This window comes from Amblyomma americanum, chromosome 5 (assembly GCF_052857255.1).
Source record: "Amblyomma americanum isolate KBUSLIRL-KWMA chromosome 5, ASM5285725v1, whole genome shotgun sequence".
In the NCBI taxonomy this organism is placed as follows: Eukaryota; Metazoa; Arthropoda; class Arachnida; order Ixodida; family Ixodidae; genus Amblyomma; species Amblyomma americanum.
In genome coordinates this window covers 147,082,164-147,105,705 of record NC_135501.1, presented here as the reverse complement: position 1 = coordinate 147,105,705, position 23,542 = coordinate 147,082,164, and positions in this window count along the sequence as shown.

The following is a 23,542-nucleotide window of genomic DNA, read 5'->3' as shown; positions in this document are numbered from 1 at the left end:
TCACTTTTACTCCTGTCAGTGCAGCCAGTTGCCGATATCAGGCGATTGTCTTGTGCGCGATGTCGCGGGGCAACAAAAGAGTAGCCACGTAGAAGCATTCTCCTGTAAATGTAGAATGCATCATCAAATTAAACAATATGGACGATAGTTGGAAGTCCTCTAAGTGTCAGACCTCGAGGAGTTTAATCGTCGTTCTCAGCTTAGCTAATTGCAAGCACGGCGTTGCACTCACGGCTCATGGCACGTAAGGCTGTCGCCAAATACGGGTGTGGGACATTTAGCTTCCAACCTCGCCGGCGTAGTTCATGAATTGAGTGCTTGCGCAGGAGCGTTCACCCGCTGGACACTCAATCACTGAGGAAGTCATCACGTCTGTGAAAACCTCTACACGAGAGTGCACTCGCGACGGAAGCATTGGGAAGAAGGTTTCATGGAAAAAGATTGTGCGTAATCTTGTGCAAGTTGTCACAACTCGTTGGCTTTATTTCTAGGTGGATGAAGGCGACTTCTTCCGAGTGGCTGTATTGCGATAACCTGTCTGTGGAAAGTGACACGGCCATTGAATGGCTAGCGACTGGACTTCACTATCGGCTTGCATTTACTGCGACATGCAGCCACCGGTGAGGTGCGTCGCAACGCTTTGTCAACAGCAGCTGACCGGACCTGCCTACTGGCTGCCATTGGCTGCAATATGCAGCCTATGATGAGGTCTACCGTCTTTTACCCAATAGCTTGATGGCTTTCCATAGACCCTTGAAAGCCGCGGGTATATCTAAGTGACCAACTGCAGTGGTCATTTTAAAATGCACATTTTAAAATGGTCATTTTAAAATGTACCACTTATGGAATACGGACCCCGGGTTCCATATCAGTAGGCTGTTTGTCGACACCAAAGCACCCGCATGTGAGCATCACGTTATCGTCCATGTTTATTGAACGCGGCTACAAGGTTCAAGTGGCCGAGCCACTTGTCTGGTTGTTTGCTAGGTGAGTGGGTAAAGGCAGGGGGTGCAGGGGCCATGGAGAAATAACAGGGACAGACGTGTCGGATCCGTTCGCCGAAGGGAAATCATGACGGCTCACATAACGGTGACGGCACGTGCAGTGCGTCAGGAGTTGCTTCCTTGCAAAAGTAAAAAGAAAGAAGATGACAACCACGAAACAGGTCGACTATGACGTGGACGGGTTTATTGTACTAGACGTGGGAGATAGTGGCAGTGGCCAGGTGTGCTTTCTTCTGAGAAACGCCTTCTCACTTGTCGCCAGTGCTCATCAGCAGCAGCTCCGGTCTCACATCAAACTGGCTGACTCTTCGATGCTTTTTTGTGGCCTGGCACCAGAATTTCCGCCAATGGCGACCACCCAACGGGCAGGCCTCACTCCAGCTCGTCTTCTACAGCATCCCAACATGAAAACCACTATAAAGAGCTCCACGCGACACCGACTAGGATGTTTCAATATTGCTCGTAGCGTAGTGTTGCATCAGTTACGTTCAGAGCACGTGTTGACTTAGATGCTTGCGAAGACGCTGTATTGTAGACTAATGTGAACTCTGTGCTATATTATATAGTCTCGTGCTTGCGTAACCGTTGTCAGTCTCCTTACAATATATTAGGGACTTGACGTTGGACAAAGGGTCACCTCGTAATCCAGTGCAGTCCAATAAGAGTAGGCACCCAAAGTGAACTTGTGGGAAACAGCGGTAGCGTCCTGTGTTTGGTTTGGCCAACTCCTCAAGATTTCACTTCGCAAGGCTCACAGCACGGACGCAGACGTCGGCGGCTTGCAAAATACTGCCAGTAAACAGGAAAAATTTATTTGTCGTTTAGTTGCCGACAAACATTCCACATTCGCAGCTTGTGCGACAGCAGCAAGTTCACTTCACTTTATTTCCTTTTATTTCCTTCACTTTATTTCTCTTTGTTTCGATGATTTGTGACGAGACGCCCAATATATGAACGAATGTCCAGAACTGAAGATAGATTTGCTGGCGGGTACAGTTATTCCGAAGAAGTCTGGTCGCCTCTCGCATGAGAACCAAAACTAGAACGCGTCCCATTGGCTTTGAACATTTGTCTCTATTAATAATTGATAAAAAGCTTTGCTGCATAAATGTTGGCGTCTGCGAGTGCAAACTCAGAAATTTTCATATTACGCGAAGCTCATCGGCCTTCGAACCACGATCTGAAATCTTACACACTGTACTGCTGACCTACACCTTGGGGAACTTTGAGAGAAAGGGCCTAGGAAAGGCGACCGCTTTTTTTAGTGTTTGTTGCTTTTGTAATGTTTTTCCTTGCCTTCGCTCCGACAACTTCCCCTTCAAATTGCTAACAAACAAATAGCGTCATCCAAACCCTAAGAACTGGCGGTCGCTGTTCGCCCCACAGGAGGCTGTTCATCCCCGTCAACAATGCAATATCAACAGGGTTGAGTGCTCAGCACAGCTAACGTTTCTGCGCAAAAGGACACAAGGGACTGCAACCAGCTCACTGTCGATTGTCTGGTAGTAATCATAGCAAAGGCACTCGTCCTGACTGCATGGTATCAAGAACCGGTTTGCAAATGCAACGCGCTGTCTCAGTCGATTGCGAAAATATGCTAGACGCAGTAGTAGCGGCGACGGAGAACGTAGCTGTAGGTCACAGTTCAGAAAATGCAAGCGTGGACATGGAAACTCAACTAAAAAAGAAAAACAGTGGTTTAAATCATCTAGACACACGACAGGACATTGACAAGCTTGTCTACGAAAGTTCAATGAAGCAATTTGTCATAGCTGTGGGTGGTAAGCTAATTTTATGAGAAGTTTATTTTAATATTGTAAGCGCATTTCTCACACATCAGAAAATTTCCCGTCTTACTCGTGTATAAATTGCAGCAACATTTCATGGCACGCGGTGCACAAAAGCAACGAAGCCAGCACTTTTGTATCTCAGAGCGGACAAAAGATGCTTTAACCTGTTCTGAAAAACTACTAACGTAAGCTGCAAACAAGATTGCCTTGCATCGCTGTTTGGCATTTTTTGCTCGAGTGATGGCGGTTGGCGGCCCCATATGCAACCTAAGGTAGCTTAGAGTTTCAAAGGCATCGATTCCCACCTTACTGTGTGTAGTTTATAGTTGAAGGCTTAGAGAATTTCGATGAATTCAGGGTCACAAAATATATGTAATGTCACATGCCAGCGTTTTTGTTTGTTGCATTAATTCATATCACAAATTTCCTTTTGGACGTCTAGCGTTGTATGCTTGAAAAATATAGAATGACCAACCCTGTATATAGGGGAATAAACCCCTAACGCTGTCGCCTCACACCCTTAAGTTGGAAAAGCGACGGAATTGAGAGCAACAGAAAACGATAACGTATTGAAACGATCCGCCGAGCTTCGCCTAAACGTTTTTTTCGGAAAGAATTACTCCACTAGAAATCCTAAAAATATGGCATTTATCTGAAACCTCTCAGAAATTAAATAACAATTGCCACGACTGGGTTTGGAACCCGCTGCGGCACAAACATATCAACTTCGCTGGCCTCTGCCAGATAGCACTATGCAATCGCCGCAAACGTTCTCGCCTCGTCTTAAACTGCCACATTTTTTCGCAGTGTATTGCACGTCATCGACTCGCTTCCGTGCGGTAAAAGCAGTATTAACCTCCTACCCCGCAAATTCTGCACCTAGACGCAAAGCCTCTGAGACATTCACGAATGGAAAGGAGACGTGCATAACTGGCTCCCTAGGTAAGAGGACACCTCTTTCAAGCTTTGAGCTATGTGGCGGCAGTCTCAAAGAGGTGTGCGCTGCACGCATTGACAGAAACACGGCATTGCAGCCAAACGCGTTGGTGTTGACAACATTGTTCCAGAAAAGCGGTACTTGAGCAATTGCCCGCCAGCGTTCTTCGGATAAATTGGCCATGATGACGATGTGGGATTCTCAGTGGGCAGAGGCCACGAACAACCGCGGGTTCTGGTTTCGCGCGAGCCAAGGGCCCCGATCAACCGTCACCACACGCACCTTGGGCAGCGCTGTGGCGACACTCAGCCTCTGCAGAGAGGAGAGCGACTTGCCGCAAAGACAAAGGCCTCCAAGTTCACGAAGGAGACGTTTATTCACGCCGTCATCCAGCGGTACACAGACTCAACAGTCACGCCGTCCCGGGGCGCGCGAGGAGCAAGGCTCCGCTGCGCGCACTGAGCGACAAGAGTAACGCGCGCCGCTAGCACGCCGCTGCAGGAGATTGTCCCCGCGGCAGTGCTGTGATCTCTGTCGTGTCGGACGCTGGGCCGTTTGCGAGAGAGATGCGCAGTCAACGGAAGGTGCGCCTGTCGGAGGTCGCTAGAGCACTGGACAGGCTGGAGCCGCTGCAGGCCGAGGACCCGTGCTGGCGAGCTCGAGTATGCACTGGTCCGCACGGCAAAGGCCGGACCCAGCGTACGCCCCTTACGCTGGCTCGGAGAAGTCTCCGTCTCGGTCCCGCTCGGACGCAGTGTTGCGAGATGGCGCGGAGTGGCGTAGCCAAAATATCCAAAAATGTTTGCCCAAAAATAGCCAAACAGAAATCTAGGCCAAGGCAGTTAAGAGCCAAAAAATAGCTAACGTTGGGGATACAAAATTTCCTTCACATCAGCCATTGAAAACTGATACGAACATAATTTTTATTTAAATTGCAAACACAATAAACCAAACAGATCACGTGACAAATTATAAAGTGAAGCAGATCCTTCAATAACATCGCTACTCGTACGTGAGTGCGATTTTCAGTTTTTCCAAGGTGAACGTGCTTGCCTCAAAATTTCTGCAGCACCCATCGTACTCCTTTAAGTCGCATCGCACATGGTTCTAAACTACGCGCGCTTAGTTCCTTGCGGTTATCTGCCCAGCATTTGACACTGGCACCGACGACCAAGTGACCAGCAGGTGAAGAAAGAGCGTCGGTGCAGCGCTTGTAGGGGTGCAGCCTCATCAGGTGGCCAGAAATGTAGGACAATTGGCGCTTCGCACCTCGCGGTCTCCCCTCTTGTGCTAAGAGCATTTGTGCGAACGGGAGGAGCAAGTCAAGACAAGTACTGGTAAAGGGAAGACACTAATGTCTCCTTTCGACAACTGCGCTCTGAGCGCGATCTCAAAAGCTGGTGCGATCTCTAAAGCTTCGGACACCGACATACCTCCCTTCTCTTCTGCCCTCGTTTCGCTCCGACCTGACTCTTCCCTCAGCAGCCCTGTTCTTGTCACAGCCACCGCAGCCGCCTCCCGACATCACCGCCTTCTGCTTCCTTTCGCCATTCTCACGATTCCGACGGCCACTGCGGCATGTATGTCAGCAACACATTTTCTTGCCCGTCATCTATTCTTTGCGGCGAATGCCTCGGCTCTGTTGAATAACTGCACCCTGCTCTTGCTTCCGAGCTCTCCGGTACATGTGCCTGCCTCCCAGTTACTGCCTTAGCCTGTTGTGCGACTGCACCCGATCCGCTTCCCTCCGACATCTTTCATCGTACCATCGCTCCCAACTTTCCGTCTGCTTACCGTGACCAGATCTTGGAAGTTCTCCACCGCTTCCGCAGCTCTTTCGACCTTTCCCAGCCCTCCTTGGGGCGTGCTTTGGCCCTCTCTCACGCCAATGACACTAGCACGCATGCCCACTTGCACCGGACACCGTACCGCGTCATCCGTGACCTTGTTGACGACAACGACGGGGTTTTCTCCCTTCTTTCTCTTATATGGCAGGGAGCCTACATCCACCATGAACTCCATCGTTCCCTGTTGCCCTGAGCCTTCCGAGACCACATCATTTTCCGAAGCTCACCTGTGTGCCGAAGAATGCAGGCAACTTGCCCCCTCTTACAATACACAGCTCCAAAGGCATCAGAAGCACCATCGGGATTCCTCGGACCCTCCCGCGTCATATCCCCCTGGCGCGCTCGTTTGACTCTCTGGGTGCCTTCCTCCCCTTCAGGCTTCACCACGAAACTCCTTTCTCGCTATCACGGACCTTACAGCGTTGTGGAACAAACTTCTCCCGTCAGTTACATCGTTGAACTGCTCGCTGCCTCTTCGGACCACCGTCGCCGGGGACGCGAAACTGTTAACGTCGAGCGCCTCAAGCCTTACTATGATCCGCCCATGCTTTCCTCCCCGTAAGTCGCCAGGATGGCTCCTTTTCCGGCGGGGAAGTAATTGTAATGGGGCCGACAGGCCGCAGTTCAAGCAGCGCAGCGAAGGGCTAGACGAAGTGCAGCCAGGATTACGAGCGACGCCTGTGAGTGTGTCCGTCGTGCCGCCGTTCGACCAAAGCCAACCGACCTGCGCTTCGAATAAACACCTTTACACTACTTTTATTTTTTTTCAGTACGAATGTGCCTTCAGTTTAATACGTTGAACAATTTTGAAATACTGTAGCTGCCGTCTTTGCGAGGAATATTTACACAGTACAGAAAAAGCATTTTCAAACATTATATTGTACTGATCCGGAGTTCCCGGGTTCGAACCCGACCGCGGCGGCTGCGTTTTTATGGAGGAAAAACGCTAAGGCGCCCGTGTGCTGTGCGATGTCAGTGCACGTTAAAGATCCCCAGGTGGTCGAAATTATTCCGGAGCCCTCCACTACTGCACCTCTCTCTTCCTTTCTTCTTTTACTCCCTCCTTTACTCTTCCCTTACGGTGCGGTTCAGGTGTCCAACGATATATGAGACTGATACTGCGCCATTTCCTTTCCCCCCAAAAACCAATTATTACATTATATTGTGTCCTATAACTTTGCTATAACTATACTCTAATAAAAAATGATTAAAATAGATATCGGCCATTAGAGACACGTATACTGATATGAAAAGAAAGAAACTATTGAATTTCTTTATTATCACATTGAATTCTCTTTTGTCACTTTGGATATGCTTATTTGGGTCTGTGACACGGCGCCAAATGGGGTTATCAATAGGGTATATCTATTGTTTATCGCATCTTATTATATATTGCCAATCTAAAAACAGTAAATCATTAGCTGCATCAGTGCAGCAAAAATTTTCAAAATGATTTTTTTGGAGTTCGTCGAAAACAGCTTGCTGATTTGGCAACTGTCGTAATTGCTGACGACATATACCAACTTCCTCGCATGTCACGTCGTCTGCTGCGTGACTTGCGCAGTCTCCAGCATACACAGCAATCCTGTACACGAGCATTTTTCAACGGGAAATTTTTTTATGAACGCCGTTTTCTAGGATATTGGAAGATTTTTGAACGACAAAAATATTTCAGCAGATCTCCCATCGGCAGTCTTGCATTTTTTGTAACTACGTTTTTGCTGTCACCAAAAATGTATTCATTGGTTTTCTGTTTTTGTGAAGAAAAATTGAAAAGAAAGCTTACGCTACGCATAGGAAGAATCCAGCATCAACGTTTCTTTTTTTAATAAGAATACCTTACACTATACTATTATCGAAAAATTTGGTCCAAAAATGCTGGACTTGGGCTGGAACGCCGTGGACCACGGGCGATTCAATTTTTTTTTTGTTTCGCGAAGTTGCACTCATTTCTCTTTTTTTTTCTTCTTGCCTCTAGACCAATATACGTGATTACGATTTAGAAGTGGTAACAATCGCACAGTTCGCCTTGACTGTAGAGGCAGAAATCGTTCTGGCATGTCGAAAAAATCGCAGCGAACATCATGAGTGCAATAAATGCTGTCATCGTGAAGCGACCTCATCAGCTTCACGAAAGGAAATAAAAAAAGCAATTTCTTTTATTACAAGTACCTACAGCGCCCATGAGGCATTATAGTAGGAGGATTAACGACATGTAAATATGAGGAAGATATGGAGAACATGGAAGATATGGGACCGCAAGGACGATATGGGAACACGGCAGCGAGGTAACACAACATAAGAAAACAACAATTGAATTCACAAACTTAATTGGTGTAAATGATAACACAATATCAGGTAGGTCAGGTTTTTATTTCAATAACTGTTTGAAAACTTGGTGCTGAAACCGCGTAATTAGCAACACTATTCCAATCGAGAATTGTTTAAAGGAAAATAGAATACTTTAAACATTAATACGGCATTGATAATTATTAATCTTTTTTCCGTTGTCTACTTTCTGGATATGTACTGCTTTAAATAAGTGTTTTAATAGTACTGGTGCAATCATTATAACTAATATCAAGAAACTTCAGCGTGCAAATTTTACACCAGATGCACAGTCTTCCACCCAATACTGTTGCGAATTTCTGAGGTTTTTATACGGAAGTTACAGTTCTCTGTCACAAACCTTGCGGCGCGTTTTTGTACCTTCTCCAACATGTGTATGAGAATGTGAGCGAAAGGGTCCCATGCTACGTAACCAAATTCGAACACTGGTTTGACATTTGTCAAATACAGGATTTGCTTCAATACCTGCGTAGAACATTTAAATTTCCTTTGAAACAAAAACACAAGAGCCGGGAGGCTTTGGCAGTTACCATGTCAATGCGGGCTCTCCAGTCTTGGTTTGATGCGACTGTAACGCCAAGATATTTAACATTTCCGTCACTTTCAATAGAATCTTAGTTTAACGAATATTATACTATTTTTTTTACTAACTTCTACATTGCAACACTTGGATACATTCAGTCATGCCCCACTTCAAGCAGCACTCAGAAATTTCGTCAAGGTCAGTTTGTAATACGCTCAAATCTTCAAGCCACGTGGCAGGGTAATACAAAACGCGCTCGCCAGTTTAAAGGCTGGCACTATATCTGAGGCCGACAGGTAAATCACGCATGAAAATGAGAAACAACATCAGTCCGAGCCCAGAATTTTGTTGCACTCCAGATAAAGCACACAAAGAAGAAGATGGCGCTACATTGAAACTGTGCGGAGAGGCAACGCATTTATTTTGTTTTGTAATTCGTATAAGTTATAAGTTCAAAAATAATGAAAGATTGAATTTTTGAAGCAAGTAGCAGATTTTGGCGGAATACGCTTTTCGCTTGTCTATTTTTTTTTGTCGCCACTCTACCGTCATTTTGTATCACCGTTGATGAATATGCCGTTGATGTACTTGTTTCCGTACGTATCAGAAACTTGATTTTTTTACTGCTCTAGAGCAAAACAGAAGATGTTCTTCATGACGATCAGAGCTCCTCTAACCAATCGTGTCCGCGTGTTGTCAAGGTGAAGTCAATTTCCTCGCAATTTCCAGCTGCCTGCATTATCACCGCAGCGTCAGGACAATAATTGAACGCAATTGGCAGGACTAAATTCTCGTTTCTTAGCATTACAGGACTCATTCTGTCTAATAGCATGTAGGCGTCATTTTCAAATTCCTCTGATTGTTTATTTAAAAAAATCAATTTCAGTTCTATCCCCGTCTGCCAGCGCTGTGCATGTCACCCGATGCTGTGAAATAAGCTTTTGATCTTTTTTTTTTTGCCTCATTCCATAAATGACCCACGTTTGCTCGCCATCATGATAAGAGTGACTGCTTCCCCTGCAGGACAAAAACATCTTCCATATCTCCTGAAATCCTGTGCCAGTTTTTCATAGCTAAATTAAAACGCTAGCCGCATCAGCAAAAGTGGAACAAAATGGGCATTGTTGGTAAGCCCACATACATTAACCTGTGCATCGAAACCCTGCTTATCTTTCAACAAGAAAGCCGCTGGCTTTCCCACGTTGCAAGCCAGGGCGCTAGCAGTGTATCAGGTCGGTTACGCCGTGGATTAGGTTGAAAACGAGATTGGATTAACTCGACAATGTCATTGTATTAGCTCGGAAAGGCACTGAGTTGCGTTGGAACCGCTTATTCGCTCTTAAAGCCATGGTAATGAATGGGACGCCTGTGTCGCTGGTTTGATTAGCTGAACAAAGGGCATGAACGACCGGCGAGGTTTGGAAAAAGTAGTATTTTCGCAAATGGCAAAGTAGGAACGATGTTAACTTCACTTCTGGCCACCATTATGCCACCGGCGTAGTAGTACTGGTGTGCTGCTTGCAACCGCTTTTAACTCCCCGAAGCCATGTGGAACTTTCAAGCTCTCGCCATGGCTGCACGGCGACACATAACGAGGCTAGATGTATCGATGCCTCCAAAATTCCGCTCCGTGCACCCCACACACCAGAAGTGCCTAACCTGGCACTGTGCGTTCCGTGATTACTGCGACTCTTCATCTCAGTTCCTGAAAGCCTATGATTCCAAATTAGGCTTCTTGCGCGAAAGTACACTAAGCACTTGCGGCACTGAGATATCATTAGATTTAAAACTGCAATGCTGAGAGGGATGGTTGTGCACCACACGAAAACCTAAGAGTTAATGACGGATCACACACAGGTAACCAAAAAACAAAGACACGGACGTCAAAAAATGGCTGAAGCATTATTGTAATGTACTTCAGTTCTCCATTACATCGTGCAGTATCCAGCACACCATATATTATCGCCTACACAGCCTGTGCATGGTCTGTACCCGCAATTGCCGTATTGGCCGCAGTCCTGAAAAAAAAAGGAAGGCGCGTTACAACTTAAGAACTAGTAGAGATTTCTTGATATCGAAATTTTAGAGAAAAATTATTTTCATCCACTGAAGCATTGTTCCCTAGAGGTCATAAGCCTGGATTTAGGGTGGATGTTTCGGGTATATTTGGGCGTATCAGTTTGGGGCGTATATGTTAATGGGGTTATAATTAAACGCCATGTTGTTCGCACGATTATATCCGCGGTTACATGCACGACTATACTCCAAAAATTTAGGTTGGTAGAGGGCTGTGTATATATTCAATTACCTAGCAAAGGCGCAATAGCAGTATGCCTTGTAGTGGATGGTAACCAGGACCATACTCGAGAAGAAAGGAAAAAAAGGAAGGGATGCAACGGGCAGAAGAGTAAGAAGAGACAAAGACGCTTCCTCAGGCTGTTTCGGGGCTTACTAGTTATGGCATAGGCGTGCTAAATTACTGTTCTTTTTAAGTTTGTTCACAAGCATGCACTTTATGTAGCCAAGGTGCATTTCTTCATGAGTATGTCTCATTCAGACGAGCGATGTACGCGCCGAAATTTCTTTTCTCTATACCCGTTTTAAACGTAGACTCTCTTTCCAGCCAGTGAAAGTTTTCTTTTACAAATTTTGAAGCCCGCCATTGCACTCTGTTTGGTACCTCAAGCATGCTATCAGCAGCTCGTCCGTTCAATTTTTTAATAAGAGCGGTATCTCCACTAAATACTCGGCTACTTTTGGAATTATTATTGTTGGCTTTTGTTAGAATGAGTTGAGACTATCGTCTACCGCTGTTTCCAAATATTCGCCCTGTTGCATTAACTCTCTGAAGTCTACGGTTATTCTATTTTCAATAATTATTAGTAAAAAATGAACTTTTTGTATTATTATTAAACACGAAGAGCTCACGCGCTTTTTTGGCGCCTTTCCTTCACCGCCTCTTCTTGGTGTTTGAATAGTATTCTTCCATACATCTCTTTGACATAACGTGAAACATTTCGCGTACAGAGATGCTAGGTTTCCAATGATGCATCCGGTGGCCTTGAGCACATCTTCATGAACTTGTTTCTCTCCTGGGTTCTTTCCTTTGGGCTGAGTTTGTGATATATTTTTAATCACAAGTCGGCAGCGCAATAAAACTGCACGGAGGACAGCAGACATAATGGGCGCTGTCCTGCGCCATTTTTTTTTTGTCGTTCTTTTGCACTGCCCTCATATCCTCCTCAATGCATGGTTACCAAAATAGATACCTCCGTTTCTAAGCTTAGAACGCCTTCCAAATTGAAATGCCTGCTTCCAGAGCAGCACTACCAGTTTGGGTACGCTGCACTTTACCGTCTGTAAAAGAGATGGTGCTGCGTGCGTTGCTGCAGCCACAGCATTAGCAGGCAAAGATGCCGTCCCCCAGCGCGCGCCCATGCTTTTGTCCTCGCGGTAATTAAAAGTTTTTTTTATTTCGCCATACGGCGCTCTTTTAAACTTTATGGCTCTGAAAACAATTAAGAGAGGCTTGAGCATCAGTTGCGACAAATTTCGTAGCAGTTTTTCAAAAACTTTAAAGTTTCCGGAAATTTAAGTTGCAGGTGTGCAGTTGGGTACTTCAGGACTAAGTTGCTTTATTGTAAATTACAGGTAAATACCTCACAGATGAGGAAATCAAGGCTCTTTCGGAGCACTGTGCGCGTGTTCACGCAATTCTTAGACAAGCGTGCTCCAGAAGCTGGGTGCAGTATACGAGGGAGTGCGAAAATTTCATGGTCCCTAAAAAGGATCGCCTAGGTTTGCTTGCATTCCAGAAGAACATTGCAAATGTACTCATAAAAGCCGAGACAACAAAGTCACGTGAGTGTGACCTAAATGGAGAGAACGATCCAACTCTACAGAAGAAAAGCCAAGGTGATTCCTCTACCGCTTGATGAAGTCTGATTCGACACGACTGGGCATTTTCCGGAGCATGTCAAGGAAAGATTCGAATTAAATGCCGGAACCCACGCTGAAGTGGCAAGTGTGTGAAATGCCGCAAATGCGAAGTGTTCCTTTGCCTTCATTTGGGTACCTTTCAACTAATCTTTTTTTCAATTTCATATTTCGCCTTTCAACCAGTTTTTTTTTTAGTTTCTTCTAAGCCACTTAAGGATCAATAAAGCAGTTTCATCAAAATAATTGGATAATGGTGGTCTCAGGATTGAGGAGGTTATGATTCCAGTATGAACCAACTAACCCAAACCGAAAGTTTATTTGAAAGAATTTCATATGTCCTCTTTAGCTACAATCATACTATTCGGTCGCAATTATTCCAATATTAGCCACTATCTTTATCTATCTTTATTATAGTTTGCAACTGACTGACAAGAAAGAATATTTTGTCGCAATTGGTAATCACATTGTCTAGTTGGTCTCTCTAGTGTGCACACATGTACACTAATACTATGCTGAGCACGGCAGCTCTCAAACATTTCGACCCTTTTTTCTCGGACAACTGTCCGCACTGCGCGGAGAAGTCTTCGGACATCTGACACGTGGTGGGGGCGTGCCCCTCCAACCCTGCTATCCCCTCTCAACCCAACCCAACCCGAGAAGACTGGTCGGTGGTCCTGTTCGGCTGCTCTGACTTACACGCCCAGAAAGCCCCGATTGAGCGCGCCCGGGCAGGGGCCGATGCCACTGGGGTTCCTCCCTGCATTTCTTTTCGAGGCTGACATTCACCACCACCACCCTTCGACAGTCATCAAACTTCAAGTGAAAGAGAAAGTAATTTAATGAAAGAATAGATGGAAAGGTCGGCCGATGGTAACGTGACCCTGGCCTGCTACTCCATGCAGCGGAAGGGGCAAAGGGAGGTAAAAGAAGAGCGAGGGTGCGAAGGGAGGGTGAATATGTCATAATAAAATGACAAATTTGCTTTTATACTCGGTAGTTAAGGATTTTGTGGAATTACTGAGAGCCTGAATTTGTTGAAGCACAGAGGAAACCTAGTCATCCTTTTTAAAGATTTTCTGGCCTCAAGGGGTGCCGTAATCCTCCGCTACATCGCTCAAAGATAAAACTTGCGGCTGAAGCCCTGTCGCCGTGGTCGTAGTTTACTGTCCTGTCTTTGCATAAAATGTGCTTTTGTAGTTCCATAACACTTGTAGTTCTCATTATATAGATTGTGTTACGCATATTAAGGAATTTTGGCGTTTTCGACACTTCTGCCCATTCCGTGAGGTTAGAGGCGTTGATTATATGTACTTTCCTTGTGAGATGCTTTACTTGTGTCGGTAGATTGTCCTTGTTGTGTTTAGCTTGCAATTCCAGCGTATCTGCGCCCACCATTAGTACCTTGGCATCAGGCATCGCCCATACGCTGTGCACATCTTCCTCGACTAAATAAATAGAGCAACTAGCCTTCCGCTCATGCGAAATTATGCTCTTCACCATTTTTTTTGGCTGTGCACTCCTGAAATAAGTGCCTCCCTATAGCCACCCTGGTTATGTCACCTCAAAAGCGCCTCTTTCCACTTGTCCAATTTGCTTCATATATAGGTACCATTATCTGTCTGGTATGGCAATATAATAATCTTTAGGTAGTTTAGGCGGAAGGCAGTGCAGCAATACATAAGAGAGGGCATTATTATGAAGAAATAAATGACCTTAGAATAAGAAGACAGATTAATAAATTCTTGAAACCTACACACGATGTACAGCTCTAACAGCAATCAGATATTCCCCTCCGCAATTCTGACTGCCTACGATCGGGAGGCAGGTGAAAGGACCTAACAGGATTGGGCCAAAGAGGTCCCATGATGTGCATTTATTGTTGTGTATTGTTGTGCATTTATTGGTGAGTTTGGGGTGCGGTTCTGGCAGCCTGCCGCTTTAGGGTAAGTCCCAAAAGCTCGTAACCGGGTGCGCTAGCTCTTCTGGCTCGTGCTCGGCCCGCGTTAACGTTTCTCGGACAGAGTACTCGGCGATGATGTTGCCAGCTACCTGCGAGTGAGCCAGACCCAAACGAGCTCTATGCCTCTTGCCGGAGGCTTGCACATGGATAGAGTGGCTCGGGCTGCGGAGGAGATTACCCTCCTGCGGAAGCTTCCTTAGGCTCTCTTTGAGTCGGTGACCACGGGGTCCATGCTCGCCTGTGCGAGTGCGAGCGCCACTTCCGCTTCTTCGGCAACTGCAGGGTCTGTTGTCTTCAGGGACGCGCTGATCATCAGCCTGTTTTTTATCGTAACCACCACCGCTGCACGGTCACTGTGAGCAATATTCTGAAGGCACCTAAGTCTGCTTACGTAGAGGAATGCCAATGCATGCGTTTTGAGGAAATGAAAGGGCGGAGTAGCTCTCCCATCTCCACATTTCGATGGACACCTCAACCACGCCTTAAAGCCTTCAACTGGAGATGCATATGTAATCGGTCCGCATCCCTGTCGCAAGGTAGCCTCCAACTTCAATTAAACATGTAAACAAAATGCAAAGAGAAATGCCATGGTACAGTCTGGAACGTTGTACGACAATCGGTTGATAAAAATTGGGATACGAATTTAGTCGGCAATGCTGCCACCGCATTGAGGTCAGCCATTGATTCCATCACTATGATTTGTTCTATACTGTCATGAATTAGGAGGTGGGGAGGGGCGGTCGGTGACGCCTCGGTATCACGTCACATTACATCGTTGTCATGTGATTTAGTTTGATGTCATGCGCATATGATGTCACCACTAATCATGCTAATTAGTTTGACTTTCTCTAATTGCATAAGTTAGCTTTTTCTGGCATGTTAATTAGCGTTAATTATTGATGTGACTTCATCAGCTTCATCACGTGACTCGTCGGCTCTTGGCGTCACTGGTGCCGTTTCTTGCGGGTATAACCTTGAGACTGAGCCATCTAATGCTTTCGCAATAATAATAATAATATTGTAGAGCTAAAATGTAACCCAGTTCCTTGCACATTAAAAGTTTTTACTGAGCTAGTTGATTCTTTTTATTACATGTGAATGCATGTAGCGAGACAAAAACATCAAAATGCAGCATATGGTGGTACAAACACTGCTCTTAACATGTTTTTTTGATCGTTGACATATAAACATATTGTAGTTTTTCCATTCATACGATATCGCAGGCAGTAAAGGAAATTGCAAGAGAAGTGTCTGTGTCGCGCTGCATACAGTCTCAAAAGGCGATTCTTTGTTGTTAAACTAGCCATTGAAACATGCATGTTCAATCATACTTGTAGGCAAAAAAAAGTGATTGGCTCTCTGTGACTACAGAATCAATTTTCATCTTGCATACCCGCGTCTTCTAAACTTTTGTCCCTGACTCTAAGAGGTACACATTTTTAAGATGTTTAAAATGTTGCTATTACATTCTTGTTCAAGGTAAATTTTAATTGATGAGTTCTTCACGACATGTTCAAAATTTGTTCAGCCAGCAAAAGTTCTTTCAGTTAAAGTTGAAAAATATTTCCTTATCTACAATTGAAGCTTACAAAATTGGCGACAACGAGTGCTATTTGGGTTTTGGCGTTTAAATTTTGATTTTGTCTCTCTTTGAAATCAAATTTCGCTGCCTGCATTGAGGCAAAGTGTGCTTCAATATTGTGACGGGTAAATCTCCATTTTATGCTCTCTTCAATAAAAACACTCAACAGATATCAGCTCAGTTTATTTTCTACAGCAGTAGTAGATGCAGACACCAGCATTTAATTTTACACTTTTCTTTTAGTTCATAAAAGAACCTGTTCTGTGAAAGTACCGTTTTTTAATCAGCCAAGACTAGTGGTATGACGGCAGTCTGCACCAATTTCATCCTTAATGTTCCATTACTTTATGGGCACTATTTCACGGATCCATCCTTGCCAAGGCATGAACTGCTGTTTTCATATTTTGTAACAAGTGGGCGCATTGAATTTCAGCAATCCGCTGCCCAGTGGCGTCACTTGAACTTGATCCATATCTACTGACCGCTTAAGCGTATGAGATTTGTAGGAGCGAGACACTTACACGTCCTTCGCATTTCTGGTCACCAGTTTTCCTTAGCTTTGCATTGCAGCCACACACGCTGCAAAAGAAAAAAAATTGCGAGTGCATTAGCTTCACGTTTCTTACCATTGCGGCTCACAAATACACAGCGCACAAGCAGAAATCTTGCAAGAGGTCTCGTGCACATATAATTCTACAGAACAGCTACCGCTGCCAATGGCTTAGTGCAGTTTTTCACATATTTAGAATAATGGAAAGAAACATTACCGTTACTTTATAAACAAAGACTCAGTCGCCTATTTCATTTGATTTTTCAACCACGGCTACCCTGCATTTGGTTTCGTAATTCCCAGTCCTGAAATAACTTGCCTGGGATCTTTAGTTGAAGTTGTACAGATTTGTTCAAGACTTGAAGATTTATTGTAAAATTATTTGACATAGCTTCCTTCGAAGATAATCTCAAGCGCATTGCTTTCGTGTGTGGGGTATACTGGCTTTGTGCCCATATTAGTGGCTACTTAATAAGAACTTCTTCACAAAGCTCAGGAAGGAATGAGCTACATGATGTTTCGGCCAATGAACATATACTGAAATGAAGTAAAAACACCATTTCTGCACATCTGGAAGGGCTGCGGTGATATGCTTGGGTATCGGGACCGAGGTCTTCACCGCATGACAATGAACTCTGCAGAAGACGGAGGGAAGCCTTGAGGAGGGTTCGTAAACTTGAAGGTTTATTTACATATTTACAAGAGAAGCAGGGAGACCAAACGTCAGAGATGAAGTGCTACATGTTTACAACAGAACCAGGGAGACCCAAAAGTCAGAGATGGAGTCCCCTGAAACCAGCCAAATCGTGGCTTAAATACAGTGGATATTCCCTAGGCACCTAGCTAGGGAGACCGGTGGCTGATCAAGCGTCCAATGGGAAGACACACTCTTCATAGTCTCTTCCCTAACCCCGTGACCGCTCCGCCCCCACAAACACGTGCACAGGCGATAAGGAATCCTGGCACCTTGAGTTCCTGGAATCCTGTTTCCCACCGGTTAAGCAGATGCACAAGGTCGTTGGCTTAGCAGGCGGTGATCCTCTCCGTGTAAAGATGCGTCCTGACGCCCCCGGGCATTCCCGAGGGTAAGATGAATCAGCCGTGTCTGCCCCCGCTTTGTCTGGCCGCACGTGCAAGCGAGCGAGGCGGGTTCGGCGCCTTTGTTCGCGTCTTTCTGCCGGTCCACGTGAGGTCACAGTTCGGGAGCAATGCCGCATTCCATACTCCGGACGAAGGGATGAGAGGCCTTTCGTCACAGCTCACCGTCGCCAGGAGCCGTTCCTAATTCTCTTCTCAGGACGACAGCACCTTTGGGTCAAGCATAGTTCGATGGCGCCTGCCGGGCTCGTCTGTTCCCGCTTTCGGGGCCTCCGATCACAACAGCGGTCAGAAAATGGCTAAAACTTGGAATTCATCAAAGATCAGTTCGAAGGTGCGGTGTTCAGGCAAAGAGGCCACCGCCTTTAAGACAGGTTTGACTTCTTCGCGTTCTAAGAAGCGCCATTCGATTGGTAATGCGTTGCGCATTTCATTGCATAGCTCAGTCTAGAACGCATTTCACCACCATCACCATCACTATCATCGCACTGGCTCCCCCCCGCCCCCTACTCGTTCTGGACAAGGGCCTCTCCCATATGTCTCGAAATACCTTTTCTGTGCAAGCTGCTGTGCGCTCCACCTTACTTTCTGCCGCCACCTGCTATGCTCGCCTTGTTTTGAAATGCTATCCGTTACCTTAAGAATCGTAGGTTTGCTGCTTTTGCATTACATACATTGCTCCCACCCATTTTTTCCCCTTTATTTTAAGTAGGCTATCATGAACTCTCGTTTTTTACGTCAACCCCTCTGTTTTCTTCCTCTCAACATTGCATCCATCATTTTAATTTGCACACCTCCTTGCGTTGTCCTGAAATTAATTTGAACCCTTTTTTTAGCAACTACGTTTCTTGTCCATAGCACTTTGGGACGTGTTTATGGCAGCAGACCTCAGTCAGGAAAGTCATCAAAAGGCTTCCCAAAAAGAAACTGTTTATTAGGGCTGCGTCGTGCCCACAAAGAAATGAGTAAGCCGTCTGCGGCGTTTAGCGACAAGTGTGCTCGGTGGTCGTCGAACAGAATCTGTGGCGCTCTAGACGGCGCTCAGTTTAAAGCTGAGAAGAAACGATTCAGAAAAAACCATTCATCAGTTGACAAGGAAGCGTCCACAAATATTTAATTAATAAATAATAACCATTAATAAATAAGATACCGTCATCATATCTACACGCACCTAAATTTAGCTATGTTGAAGACATAGTAGAAAGATTCTAGAGAACTTGAAATTGACACTGAGAAATTTAAAACAGAGTACACTGTACTGATGGGCGACTTCAATGCAAAGATAGGGTACAAGCAGGCTGGAGACCAGACAGTAGGCGAATACGGCGTAGGCTCTAGGAAGAGCAGGAGCGAGTTATTATTACAGCTCCCAGAGCGAAACAATTTGCGGACCAGGAATACCTTCTTCCGCAAACAAAAAACAAGAAATTTACGTCGAAGGGCTCCAAGAGTGAGAATAAAAATAAAAGACGTCATAATTTCATACTATGTGCTCACCCTATCATCGTTTATGATGTGAAGATAGACGAAAAGGTGCGTTGTAGCGATTACAGTGTGGTAGCGTGTCGAATATGCCTATAATTGAAGATTGAGCTAATGAAACTAGTGAAGCTGAAGCCCGTTAACGAGTTAGAGGTCTGAGGGAAACTGGAGGAATTCAGGATATCTTTGCAGAGCAGTTATTCGGCTTTATTTGAAGAGAACGGCTTTAATTTTCAAGCAATGAAAGTTAATCTGGTACCTATCAGTACGGAATTCGTAGCACAGTAGGTATGACTAAGAAACGCCAAAGCATGAAGTCATCTGACCTCACAGACAGAATCGAACTTACAGGGATACAACAATAATCAATAAGCACAAGGTAGCCGACATAAGCAAGATTAATATGAAGAGAAACCAGTATGCTCTAAAGAACGGAGGTAGCTTAAAAGCGGCGAAGAGAAAACTATAGCACATGTAAAACCAGATGTATGCGTTAAAATACAAGGAGGGAAATGTCATTAGCAATATGGATAAGATAGTTAAAGTAGTGGAATAGAGCTAGTGAGGGTTAGGTAACAGCAGATCTGTTGAACTACGGAGCGAAGATTGAACTCGAAAAACTAGCCACCCTGTTTCTATGCAATGCCTTATAGCCTCGAGGGTGCCAGAAGCTTGGAAGAACGCTAATCTTAATCCATGAGAAAAGAGACGTCCAGGACTTGGAAAATTACAGACCGATCATCTTATTGTCCATTGCCTATAAAGCATTTACTAAGGTAATCGCTTATACAGTAAGGCTCTATTACAACTTTACCCTTCAATTATCTAACTGATCAGGCAGGCTTTCGTTAAGGGTAACCGACAACAGACCATATTCACATTACCAATCAGGGTCTAGAGAAATGCACAGAGCATAACGAACCCCTGTATATAGCGTTTATAGATTACCAGAAGGCATTGACTCAGTCGAAGCTTCAGCAGTCAGGAGGCATTGCGAAATCATGTTGTTGAAGAGCATTACATAAGATTGCTGGAATATCTACATAGCGGGTGCACAGCTACTATAGTCCTACATAATGTCAGCAATAATATGACAATAAGAAAACAGTCAAGGCAGGAAGACACGATCACGCCAATGCAGTTCACCACCTGTGTACAGTAGGTATTAAGAGGCCTAGATTGGGAACACTTGTGGATAAGTGTTAATGAAGAATACTTTAGGAATCCACGATTCTCTGATAAAATTGCCTTGCTAAGTCAGGAGATGAACTGCACATATTGATCAATGAGTTAGAAAGGTAGAGCAGCAGCACTTTGGTTCCAATTATTTGTATCCAGAGAACCAGAGTAACGTTCAAAAGTCTCAGAAGGAAACAGCAGTTTGCAATTGGTAGCGAGGTGTTGGAAGTGGTAAAGGAATACGTCTACTTAGATCAGGTAGTGACCGCAGATCCGGATCATGAGAAATAACTAGAGAAATAAGAATGGGGAGGAGCGTATTTGGCAGATCTTATCAGATAAGGAATAGTAGTTTACCAATATCCCTCAAGTGCAAAGTGTACAACAGCTGTATCTTACCGGTGCTCCCCTATAGACCAGAAGCGTGGAGGCTAACGAAAAGGGTGCACCTTTAGTTAAGGACAATACAGCGAGCTACGGAAAGAAAAATTATAAATGTAACGTTAAGAGACCGGAAGCGGGCAGAGTGGGTGAGGATGAAACACGGGTGAATGACATCCTTGTCGAAATCAAGAGAAAGAAATGTGCTTTGGCAGGACACGTAACGCGAATGCAAGATAACCGATTGTCCTTAAGGCTAAGAGACTGGATTCCAAAGGAAAGAAAGCGTAGCATGCGGCGGCAGAAAGTAAGGGCGGCGGATTAGATGCAGAAGTTTTCTGTGTTATGGCGGATCGCAGCTGGCAGATTGGCTGCATCGACACGTCTCGAATCAGCAGGATGGATACGCCTTACCGATTCCGGCAAAAGAGAAGAATCCAACTCGAAGCGTTGTATAGCAATAGGAACTGAACTAATTAATAATAAGAAGTGAACCTCAAATATGCCAACATCGGTAAAAACTATAAATTTAAAATGGTGCAACTTAGCGACATGTGGCCGGTCTGTACACGTTCCACAAAAAAAGTATCGATTTAAATTCCATCTAATTCATTAGAAACGCAGCTCTTCTGAGCGGTGATTTACCACACTTGAGCATTAACTGAACAATTAAGGAGAAGTAATTGACTGCATTTCCATTGTTTTTCATAGAGCTTTCATTAATATAGCATGACTTAATACAGATGAGATGCGCGGTTGCGGTTTGTGTGATGTAAAGTCTGATTCTTTATTTATTTCATAATATTGTTAACCCTCTTTGACGGTCGGTACAAGGGAAACAAATATAGATGCATCTCACTACAGCTGAAAAGAACAATCATGAAACACAATTAGGAAGTTGCACACCTTTTGAAAAAGCATATTAGCACTTAAACAAAATTTTGGCGCGTAAGTATTCTCCGCAACAGGACTTGGTAGTTTTTTCTCTATTATATATATACCGAAAAAAAATAAATACTGGTATGCATCAATATGTGTAATAATAGATTTTATTATTTTTTATCAAATTATTAAAGCATCACAGTGTGAAGTGCATAATTTGATAGTTTAGCCCTCTGTTGTTTTATGAAATTTTCGGTCATATTTTTTTCTTTGTTCCCTTGTGAACGCATGAGTAGCGGCAGTGAAGAGTATCTTCATGTACGTGGCAGACGGAACTGCGCCGCTTTAATATACTAATAATATGATACCACGTTACAGTTAGGCAAAGCACCGCCCATAGTTGTTGCCCGCACTCGGAAGCAACAAACTTCAAGCTCACTACGCATGATGTTGCTCTGTGCTGCTACGTTGAAACGCGAAATGGAAAGCGTGGAGACCGGGCTAGTCAAACGTATGACGCTCGCGATTGCACGTGTGGACATTGTTGTGGGAAATGCCTATCCACACCCGACCACGGTTCTCGAAAAAACAATTGTAATCTCTTACTATATATAAATTCCTGCCGAATTATTTGGAATAACTTGAACCTTATACCAAACAAAAGTAATCAATTCATTACAAAATGTGCGGAAAACACCTTTTCCGCCAATTATGCCCGTCCCTTTTACTCCTACTGCTGTTGCTGGTAAGAAGAAAGAGAAAAGGAAAGTGCACGGGCCTGCCCACTGGCTCAAGCAGAGCCACACACGCTGCCGCGCGCTTAAAGTAGGAGAGTTAAAGGATAGGAGAGCAAAGATAGAAAGAAGAGGCGCGCGCTATATGCCTCGGGTCAATCCCGGAGGCAGTGCAATACCGGGCCGACCCACCCCAGAGTACTTCAAGGCAAGCACTCCATCATATTCCAAAAATAAGTGAAATATCTTGCTTCCAAAGACCCCCAGCAGATATTAAATGAAGCATCAGATACTTAGCAGAACAATGACGCTGGCGTCCCTTTTCTATTCATCAACCTAGAGCCCTACTTAAGCGCCTGCATAAGTGCACAAATTGTTGATGGAACGAGAATAAATTTTCCTGTTTCCTGTTTCTAGGAAGTGTTAGTTAACAACATCATTGACTTTTAAAGAGCCCAGTACTGAAGTTTTTAAATTATCCCTTACCGTAAACGTTTACATATGCACGGCGTTTCAAAGGCGATTGTTGCAACACTATTCAGTTGAAGTGCTGAGGTCATCCAGAGCGACAGCACTGGCTGCGCGGGGCACGAGGGAGTACACTCAAATATCGCAGAGAGGGGCGCCACATGCCGTAGAAGTAGGCGCACGGCTCCCGTTTCGGGACCAATCAGCGCATGCACAATAGTGGCGCGAAAGTTTCGATTCATCGGCGCACGAAATGAAACGACCATTTCGATTCGCCTCAGAACATTTCAGTCGCTAACAGTGATGCTGTGACCGCATACAATGGCATTGACATCGACGGAACCTTCCACAAAGCCGCTTCCGACCGCCGATAACGCGCTCTCTTTCCGAAGAGACAGGCGACATCTTTAACAACGAACAGAACGGTGCCTGGCAGTGCGATCTCATAAGGAAGCATCGCGAGAAAGCTTTGACAGCAGGAGACCAGCATGAATTACGTGTCGTACATCAGCTGTCACAAGCCTTTACTCGTCGCCCTGAGCGACAGCCCAATGCACACGCGTAAATAGAGATACATGTTCTCAAAAGCCGTTTTTCCTTTATGGAAACAGAAGATGGGTCAGCAAGCATGCATTACGGCATTTCGATAGTCTAAGCCTAGCACAGATAACTCCGGTACTCTTACTACATGTAATTAATGCCTTGTAACGCGTTTACGTGCAAGTACGCCTAGGCACGTCTCCCCCTAGTGTCAGGCACGTGCTGAGCAGCGCGCAAAATCAAAATTTCTTTCACACTGTGATTAATGCGAAGAACTTTTTACACATAAATTGGAAA